Genomic DNA, 8,825 nt, shown 5'->3' with positions numbered 1-8,825 from the left:
TGTTTGGATAGAGAAGGGAGAAGGAAAAAAAAGGGAGGGAGGGGAAGATAGAATAATGAGTTTTTCCTTCCAGATCTCTCTCCATTGTTGAAGAGATCAATTTCTTACAATTTAATCCCTCCATTTCTCCCCCTTTCAATTCCCTTCCTTCTTCAATTGTTATCCAAACAAAAGATAGTGCATCCCATCATTTCCCTTCCCTTCTTTTCCCTCCATTTCCTTCAACCCAAACAAATGTGTGTCTCCATACTAAATTGGAAAGATATTAATTGTTTTTTTTTTACCTTCAAAAATGTGATGTGCATGATCTTATGCATTTCAATTTAATAATAGCTTTTAGAATCATCAAGATTATGTTCTTTGCTTAATGAACATACACAAATTTTTACCTAATTTGATTTTGTGACAAAAATTAACACAATTAATCCCAACTATAGATTGTATACTCGATTTAATCTAAAAGTAATGGTTAACTCAAAATAACCCCAACTCTTGTCATATCTATCCTAAAATAGTCTTGGAGTTATGTTGAACCGTTAAGTAGGTAAACAAAATTATATAAATTCGTCTAGTTAGCCATTTTAATTTTTTGTATTAAACTTTTTTGAATTATTCACCCTTCCTCCCTTTCCTCTCCCACTTTGTTCCCTACCCAACCACATATCTCCATCCCTCCCAAACCCACGATGCTTAAGCCTATCACATAACCACCCAAACATTCGCCTCAAAATTTATTTAAAATTCACCCTGATTTAAGTTACCATATATAGAAGCAACCTTTCACTATGAACTACCCTGATTTAAGTTACCATATATAGAAGCAACCTTTCACTATGAACTACCATATATATAGCAAACTTAAGGGATAAACAGAAATCATCCAGCAAGACAAAAAAAGCCAGAAATTTTTTTTTAGTAATAATTATGTTTTATAGAAGCCATGTAGTGGTAGCCAAATTACTTGCTCAAGAGAAATTAAATCATTAATACAACCAACATCAAATTACAACTCAGTGAACATCCTTTGTGTAAACAAATTTAAGAATAAATACAATTCGAACAAAAAACCATGATAAGAGTAAAATTGAAGTAAAATCATGAAAATCTAATTAAAGAAGAGAAAGAAACTATTGTGTTCGGTAGATGAATCGATTGGGGTTGGAAGTGTTGGTGATTATGGTGGAGATGTCCTATCCATTTCTCCAATGACTTATTAGGTGATACAATTAGAAAGAGGGGTAGTGGAGAAATGGGAGACAAAACTTTAAAATTAAAGGAAAAACATATTTTTACCAATTTTAAAAGTCACCGGTAGATACTCTAATCTAAGAAAGTAATCCCGGAGTTAGAATAAAATGAGAAGGTGAGTAATAGTTGTAACTAATTTTTCCTTATGTGTCATACTCAACTTTATGAATGGAGTGGCTTTTAAAACTATGACCTAATGACTCATTTATGATAGCAGTAAAAATGTACAAAAAATCTGATTGATTGCACCTACAAGGGTGCACCACTTTAATGTTTTCTTTAATGGACTCAAAATTCTTCCTTTCAAGGGCCCTTCAACTCCTCTTCACTGTCACCTTTGAACAACTATCCCACTAACACTACCTTGCCTAAAACACTGTAATTTTGTGGTCTGATTATGCCAGCAACAGCAATACAGCCCCAAAAAAAACACTCAATTCTATTGCTTCCAGAACAAGCCAGAATGGGAGCCATGAGTAACACAAAATCTGTTGCATTTTCGACAAAAAATAAATAAATAAAAAAAAAAAAAAATCGAAAGTTCAAGAGATGAAAAGGTTGGACTTGTAACTTTGTTGTAACCCACTTTTATTTGGTCTAGACATTCAACTACCTCAAACCAAATTCAAACTCTCCCGTGCTCTCTCTTCACTAGCCATATGAAGCTTTTCACAAAACTTAAACATTGATGAGATCAAATCCAAACCTTCAGCTCCCTAATAAAGTAACTTCCCTCAATCTACAAACCATGGCCCTCATCATTCGTCGCATTTGTGTAATTTCAATTGTTACAAATTAAAAATTATTTTCTAACACTTCAAAAACCCAATAACCAATATAAGAATCATGCCTGGTTGCGCCACATCATAAGTAGAGTAAAATGGCACAATTCTTAAAGGCTTACTATACTATCCTTAGGTTCTTTCTCTTTGGATTTTATCATTAGCCTTATTTGAAATAATTTTTTTGCACCCTTGTTCTGCGAAAGAAATTCTTTAAATTTGAAGATAAATAAATAAAGGTTGGCTTCTTGAAGTGTGGAAGCCGCTTCTGTTGGTAACTAGGAGATACATTGGAAAGGAAAAACAACCAAGTGGAATATAGGGTAGTTCAGTGAATAAATTTACACACCCGTTTGCTTAATGCACATCATGCTCCCAAATACAGTTAAAACACTTGAAAACATTATTTTAAATGTATTTTAAAAGTAGTTATCAACAAATTAAATTTAATGAGCAACAAAATTTATTAAAAATTAAGAAGACCAACTATGAAAACTACCGTACATAATGTAGGAAAAAAAGAAGAAAATCTTTGTAGCAGACAAATCAACATGGTTATACTTTTGTATAGCTTGGCCCAAAAAAAAAAACATCTTACTTTAACAAACTATAACATTGAGGTTTGAATTTGTCTACATTCAACTGAGTGTATCACAAAAATTCCAATTTTTAATTAATCATCCCAAAAATTGACAATATGCTCAAAAACCACGAACAAGAAACATAATGCACATCACATTGCCGATTTCAAAAAATAACGATTGTGCAGCTCTCCACATCAAGACCTCTAGTTATTTTTTTATTTTATATACTTATGTAGCTGGAGTCAAGTAGGCTATGGGGGCAAAAAACTTATCAAGATTTGTTTCTGTTCATATTTTTATTCCAAAAAATCTAAAACATGGCATCTCTCAACTTCATAAATTAGGCCAAAAGTTCACATTTATCCACGATGCATATAGGACCAAGTATTAATCTACAAAAACACATCCATATCATTGGGGCAGAGACTATGCACATCAAATTCCTCCGTTCCTCCTCCTTATTGAGGAAACGCTTTAGAGCATTGCTTAGGTAGAAATATGAATCAAAAAGACAAGAAGCCTGAAGCAATCCAAGCATATATGTAAATATGGGACATCCTGAAAAGTGTAAGGTGATTTTATTCTACTGGGATAAATTACATAAATATACTTCAGAAAAAATTACCATAAAAAACCTATAATGAACCACTTTCAACAAACAACTACCCTATAGGGCAATAAAATACCTACCTCTTAAGAAAATGTGATAAATAAACACAACCAGAGGACGATTATCATGAGCTCCAACCATAAAGAACGCCCAACAAAAACCAGTCCATCTCTTATACATCCTTGGATCTATGATAATTGACCTCCAATTGTGAATCATTCCAAATGTCAGAAACTAAATAACCCCACCAAATTGTAGTTTATTTCAACAAATTGTCTTGAAAGGTAGTTAATTTAAGCCAGAAAGACAAAAATATCCAAAGATATGGGTAACCCATGATCCTCAGTACAAGGGTAAGAATATTCGAACCTTCTATTTTGGACAAACTTCATGAATAGTTTTCATAAATAGTGGAGTCGAAAAATTGGACACGTACCAAAAGCAACACACAAGAAACCATGGGAGTGTCACATATCAACAAAGGGAGGGCATAAATAAAGATTATCATATGAGTAGAAAGGCATAAAGACAGGGAATATAACAAAAGAAGATATTTGTTCAACGTATCATCCTCCGAAAAGAAAATCTTCTTCCCAACCCTATGTACGCCATCAAATGACCATAGCAACGCACATAATACTAAAGATTTGGTAGCACACAAAAGAGGATAGCAGCAAAGAGAGTGTCATTCTAAAAAAAATCCATGTAATGAGGCATCTTTGACACATTCAGTCACTTTTGCCAAGCATATCATAAACTTTTTTTCCATATAGATATATCGCACATAGTATGCATAGCAAGACCTAGTAGCAGCATAGTATACCTCAATCTTCGATTCTTAGATTAATTCTCAATAATTTGTTAACCATCGAACTACCAACCACCTACCACCTGTCATAGATAAAATAAAGAAACTGAAAATTTGAACAAACGTACAACTATATTGAATTCATGAAGAATATGATAAATAATCTGAAATTGCATTATTATTAAATCATAAGATTAGATACCAGGTCTGCGACTAGCTCATTCGAGCTTGATTGTAAGATATTTACCAAGCACAAAAAGGATTAAAAAAAAATGTTGCAGGAAAGTAGAGATATATTCCCTCTTTATGCCAATACAACATCATATGCAATAGGCTCCGTAATGAGTAAGATAACAGTTTAGAATTCTCAAATAAAAAACATAGGTTCTAGGAGCCCATGTCTGCAACTATTAATAAATTATTCAATCACTAATATATCAAATTATCAAAAAGTAAAAATAATAAAAAGTAGATGTTATGAAGTATAAATTGAGGCGAACCTAATAAGAACCCATGCGACTATATTTGTCCTAAATCATACATGTTAATCAAATTAGAGTATGTGATTAGTGCATAAGTTAAAGTGTAGCAATTTTGATGAAACAGGGGAAGTAGGATATTTAATGAGAAAAACTCAACTTGAAATATGCAAATCCATCGGCCCTACAACAAGATATAAAAGCTGACATGGTATTGAAAGGTTACCATGCTTAAAACTTCTCAAGTAAATGCTTGTAAGTGCTTCTTAGTTTGGATAGTGCCCATCGGCGGCTCTTATAAGTTATAAATCAATTAAAATTAAAAAAGAATTGGAGATGGGCTTCCATATGAATTAAGTTGATGTAACTATGATTTCTTTAGACTTGATAAACTAAACTACAATTGACTAATTCGTGCCACTTAAACGTTCACAAATCTTACTTATTCAAGCTACTCGTGAATATTTACTTACTAATTGTATATCATTCATCCAAAAAACACCTTTTTAACCTTATCCTTCCACAAATTACATACTTTGGCTTAATAACACAAAAATGCAAACCAAAGTCTAAACGCCAATAAAAATTACATACTACCATCCTTTCATAATGTTCTTTACATTTCTTTATACATTGTCTCATGCACATCTTTTAACTATTAATATCTTCAAATTTGAACAAGAAAAGTATGAAAAATTGATGATATGAGTTTTAATTTTGAGAAAAAATCCAACAAGATCCTACATAATAATGGTTTTCATACTTTGACCAAAAGAATAGTGAATTTAAAATCATAATAAACGAAGGCAAGGAATAGGGTCTAGATTTTATATCCAACATTAATGTTTATTTATGCAAAACAACGTTTAAAAAAGAAATTAGGTACTCATCACTATATCACTATATCACTATATTTAAATGTGACAAAATGTAGTCATAAAACATATTTTCATCATAAAATGTCTGACATTTAAAATGTCTTCTTTTCCCATTGTTTCTCACAAAGGTTAATACTCCGTCTTTAAAGGTCTTATGCGTTGGTTGTGAACATTGTATGCACATCCCAAACCTAAAATTAATCTTTTAATGTTGTGTTGTTGATCTCTTTTGTTTAAGTGGAATGTACAAGTTAGTCTCTCCCATAAAAAGAGATAATTACAATTTGGTAGAAAACTATCTCTCCACATGTGAGAGTATTTTGTGTTGCAGGGTTGAAGATTGCAATATCAAGTCAAAGTTCAATTTCATATTCCCAATACCAAATGTAAGGACCCCCTAGACTAATGATGCTTAAACATCAAATTATGTTTATTGTTTGTAAATTAGAAAAGATAGTTATGTTGATGTTACAAAATTATAAATATGTAGAGATGATTGTAGTTGCACTTGTCATGTGCTTTTGTGGTACTAGAACTCTTTGTAAACTAAAATTACAAAAGATGATGCAAATTCGCAAATTAAATCGAATCAGCTAGCCCACTCTTTGTGGCAAAAGCATTGTTTCGCAAAATTTGTCTATTTCACTACTTCTCACTATTCCCTTGCAAGTTAACAACACCATGCCTTGCATGCTCATGTAAGGTCATATTAGGAATCTCTTATTTCGAGAAGCAAAAATTGACACTAATAACTCATCCGTTTACTAGTTCTCTAATCCAACCTTTTGATTTGTTTTAATAATCCAACCTTTAAGGGTAATTCACTTTTATTGGTTCCATGTGATTGCAAACCAAAAAAAAAAAAAAAAAAAAAAAAAAATAGGTAATTTTGGAATTTTTCTTTTCACTTTATAGATTTATCACCAATGGCCATGATTATTCGATGTCACCATCCATAAATTCCTTCCCTTAAAAACAACCTGCCACCACACCAACCGCCTAGGTTAATCCCAACACAAAAGCAACAAAATTAGACATCAATCTAATCGAAAATAAATGCAATAATAAGCCATATTGGCCTGAGAGACCCATATGTAGGGTTTGAAATTTTAGTGAGGTTGCAAAACGACATTGGAGATATCGGTGAAGGCTTCAATCCATTCAGGTGAAGGGAGTGAAGAAGTGAAGAATACCGACTTAGGGCTATAGAGGAATTTGTAGTTTAGGACTTGGGGTTCGGGCGGGGAATTGGAGATTGGAGGAGAGAGTAAATAATAGTGAGGTGGAATCTCTTAAGGAGGTTTAACATGCCGGAGAACGCGGAGATGGAGCAGCCGCGACTAAAATAAATCAATTAACAATTTTAGCAGACTTATCGTTGCTTTTTCTTTCTCCTTCGGAAATGAAATCAAATGTCATCTTTGACTGAAATCAAATGTATTGGTGTTAAGCAACTAATGATATTTCAATCGTAATGGCTCTCCTTAGGATAATATAGTAATATATGGTACTCAGTTATTATTATTGAACATAGATGAAATCAATCTATATGTTGCATAATTAAAACAATCTTCTTAATTAAGAGTTAATGTGTAAATGTAGAATGCAAACCTAAAATTTCAAGAATAGAATACAAGATTTTTACAAGCGGATGTTTTTTTTTTAGAATGATTCGTAATAGTCATTGATTTCTCATTTTGAGAGGTTTTAGGTGAAGAGAGAAGAATTTAGGGAGGAGGAGATAAAAATCAGAGAGAGAAAAGTTTAGGGAGGATGAGATAAAAATCGAAGAGAGAATGTGAAAAGGGAATGCTTCTAAGTATTAACGCTAATAGAAGTAGCAAATAGTAGTTGTATCTCCCTTCCAAGCATTCACGACAAGGATGGATGGAGTTTGGCATCGTTCAAAGGGTGAAAATTACACCGTCAAAGATTGCCTATAGTATGCTTCTATCAAAGACGAATTATGCAAAGACGACTAGTTCAAACTTTAGTTTCTTTTTATTGGAAAGTAGTTTGGAAAGTGAAGATGCCTCCAAAAATTAAACCTAGTTAGTGGAAAACAGTTAGAGACACCCTTCCAAGTTCCAACCAAAGCTACATTGATGACATGAAGGATAAGCGTGGACCCAAAGTGCTCATTGTGTGTGTGTGGTGAGGGGGACAATATGATGGTAAATTGTCATGTATCGAACTTGCTTTGGTATCTTTCTCCTGCAATTAGAGATTGAAACCTTTAAAAATGATACTTTGGTGCATGGACTTTGAGAAAGAAAATTAAAGGACCACAATGGTAGGACTTATTTTGCAGTTTGTTATAACAGTGTGATTAGAGTTTAGCGCTTGGGTTTTTGAAGGAAAGAAGAGAATGAGGAGATTATTCATAAAGCAATTGCTGTGGTGGGAGAGTTGGTTGGCATGAATGGTAACGAGGTTAGGGCTTTACCATTCCAAGCTCTTTTTCTAGGAGTTTACAAAACAAATCCTGATGGAACAATATTTTGGTGATGGTGGTGTCAATTTTAAAGATATAGATCTTTACCTTTATTATAGGTTTATATAGAATTTATATGGCTCTTATTAAACAATACACACATTCAAGGGGTCAAGAATGGACTAAACTTCTTACCATATAAATTCATATAAGTTTTAATAAATATTCAATAAATTTTTAATATGGCTTATAGGTTATACTTCCCCCTTTTCCAAATAAGATGATACAATTTAACTTTATGCACTATTTACATAACTTGCTTTGACATTGTTTTGTGGTTACTTGCTTTGAATTTGTTTTGTGATTTCAAGTTGAGAAAAAAAATAGCGATGTAGGATATTGTTAGATTCGTCTAAATATCCATGTTTTTGATAATTAAATTTTTATAATTTTTGCTAATATACATGTTGGTTGAGGAATGATGTTTTTTCGTGAGGGTGCTAGATACGAATCCTTACCCTTACATAATATTTTAATAAGGCTTTGCTTATTCAACGAATCAACGTAGGCTTGGGGTTTTTAAAATAAAGCTTCATACCAACATTTTAGCTGGACACGCATGTCAATGAACATGTTTAGCCGTCTATATCTTTTATTATATATTTATATAAGCTATAAAAAGTTTATATTAAGAAATTATACATTAAAACAAACCCAACAAGATCTTACATGATGACATTGACTTTCATATAATAGCTAAAAAAGATGGTCAAAGTGAGATGTGTGAATAGTGCAAAAGTCAAAAAGTTGCGAGTAATTTGGGACGGATGGAGCATTTTATTTAATAATTTTAGCTAATTTTTTTTTAAATTGAATGGACCTTTAGACTAATTGCGTACATTTAATATGAAATATTAAACTTTTAGGGTTATATGCTATTTAATTAATTGATAATTTTTGTTTTTGTATTGATATCATGAAATAACATACAAAAGATTTTTT

The 8,825-nt window shown here is 32.2% G+C and overlaps 1 long non-coding RNA gene across 1 annotated transcript in view; it reads right to left on the bottom strand.

The window, feature by feature from the left end:
• Positions 1–8,825, bottom strand: part of LOC145615352 (uncharacterized) — a 37,462-nt gene that overhangs the window by 15,165 nt on the left and 13,472 nt on the right. Inside the window, exon 3 of the long non-coding RNA XR_014107262.1 lies at positions 4,048–4,115. This is a non-coding gene — a long non-coding RNA (uncharacterized LOC145615352). The remainder of the gene's footprint in view (positions 1–4,047; positions 4,116–8,825) is intronic.

The sequence above is a fragment of the Chenopodium album genome, chromosome 25 (assembly GCF_948465745.1).
Source record: "Chenopodium album chromosome 25, dcCheAlbu1.1, whole genome shotgun sequence".
In the NCBI taxonomy this organism is placed as follows: Eukaryota; Viridiplantae; Streptophyta; class Magnoliopsida; order Caryophyllales; family Amaranthaceae; genus Chenopodium; species Chenopodium album.
The sequence above is the reverse complement of the archived record's forward strand: the minus strand, read 5'-3'. Positions and strand labels throughout refer to the sequence as shown.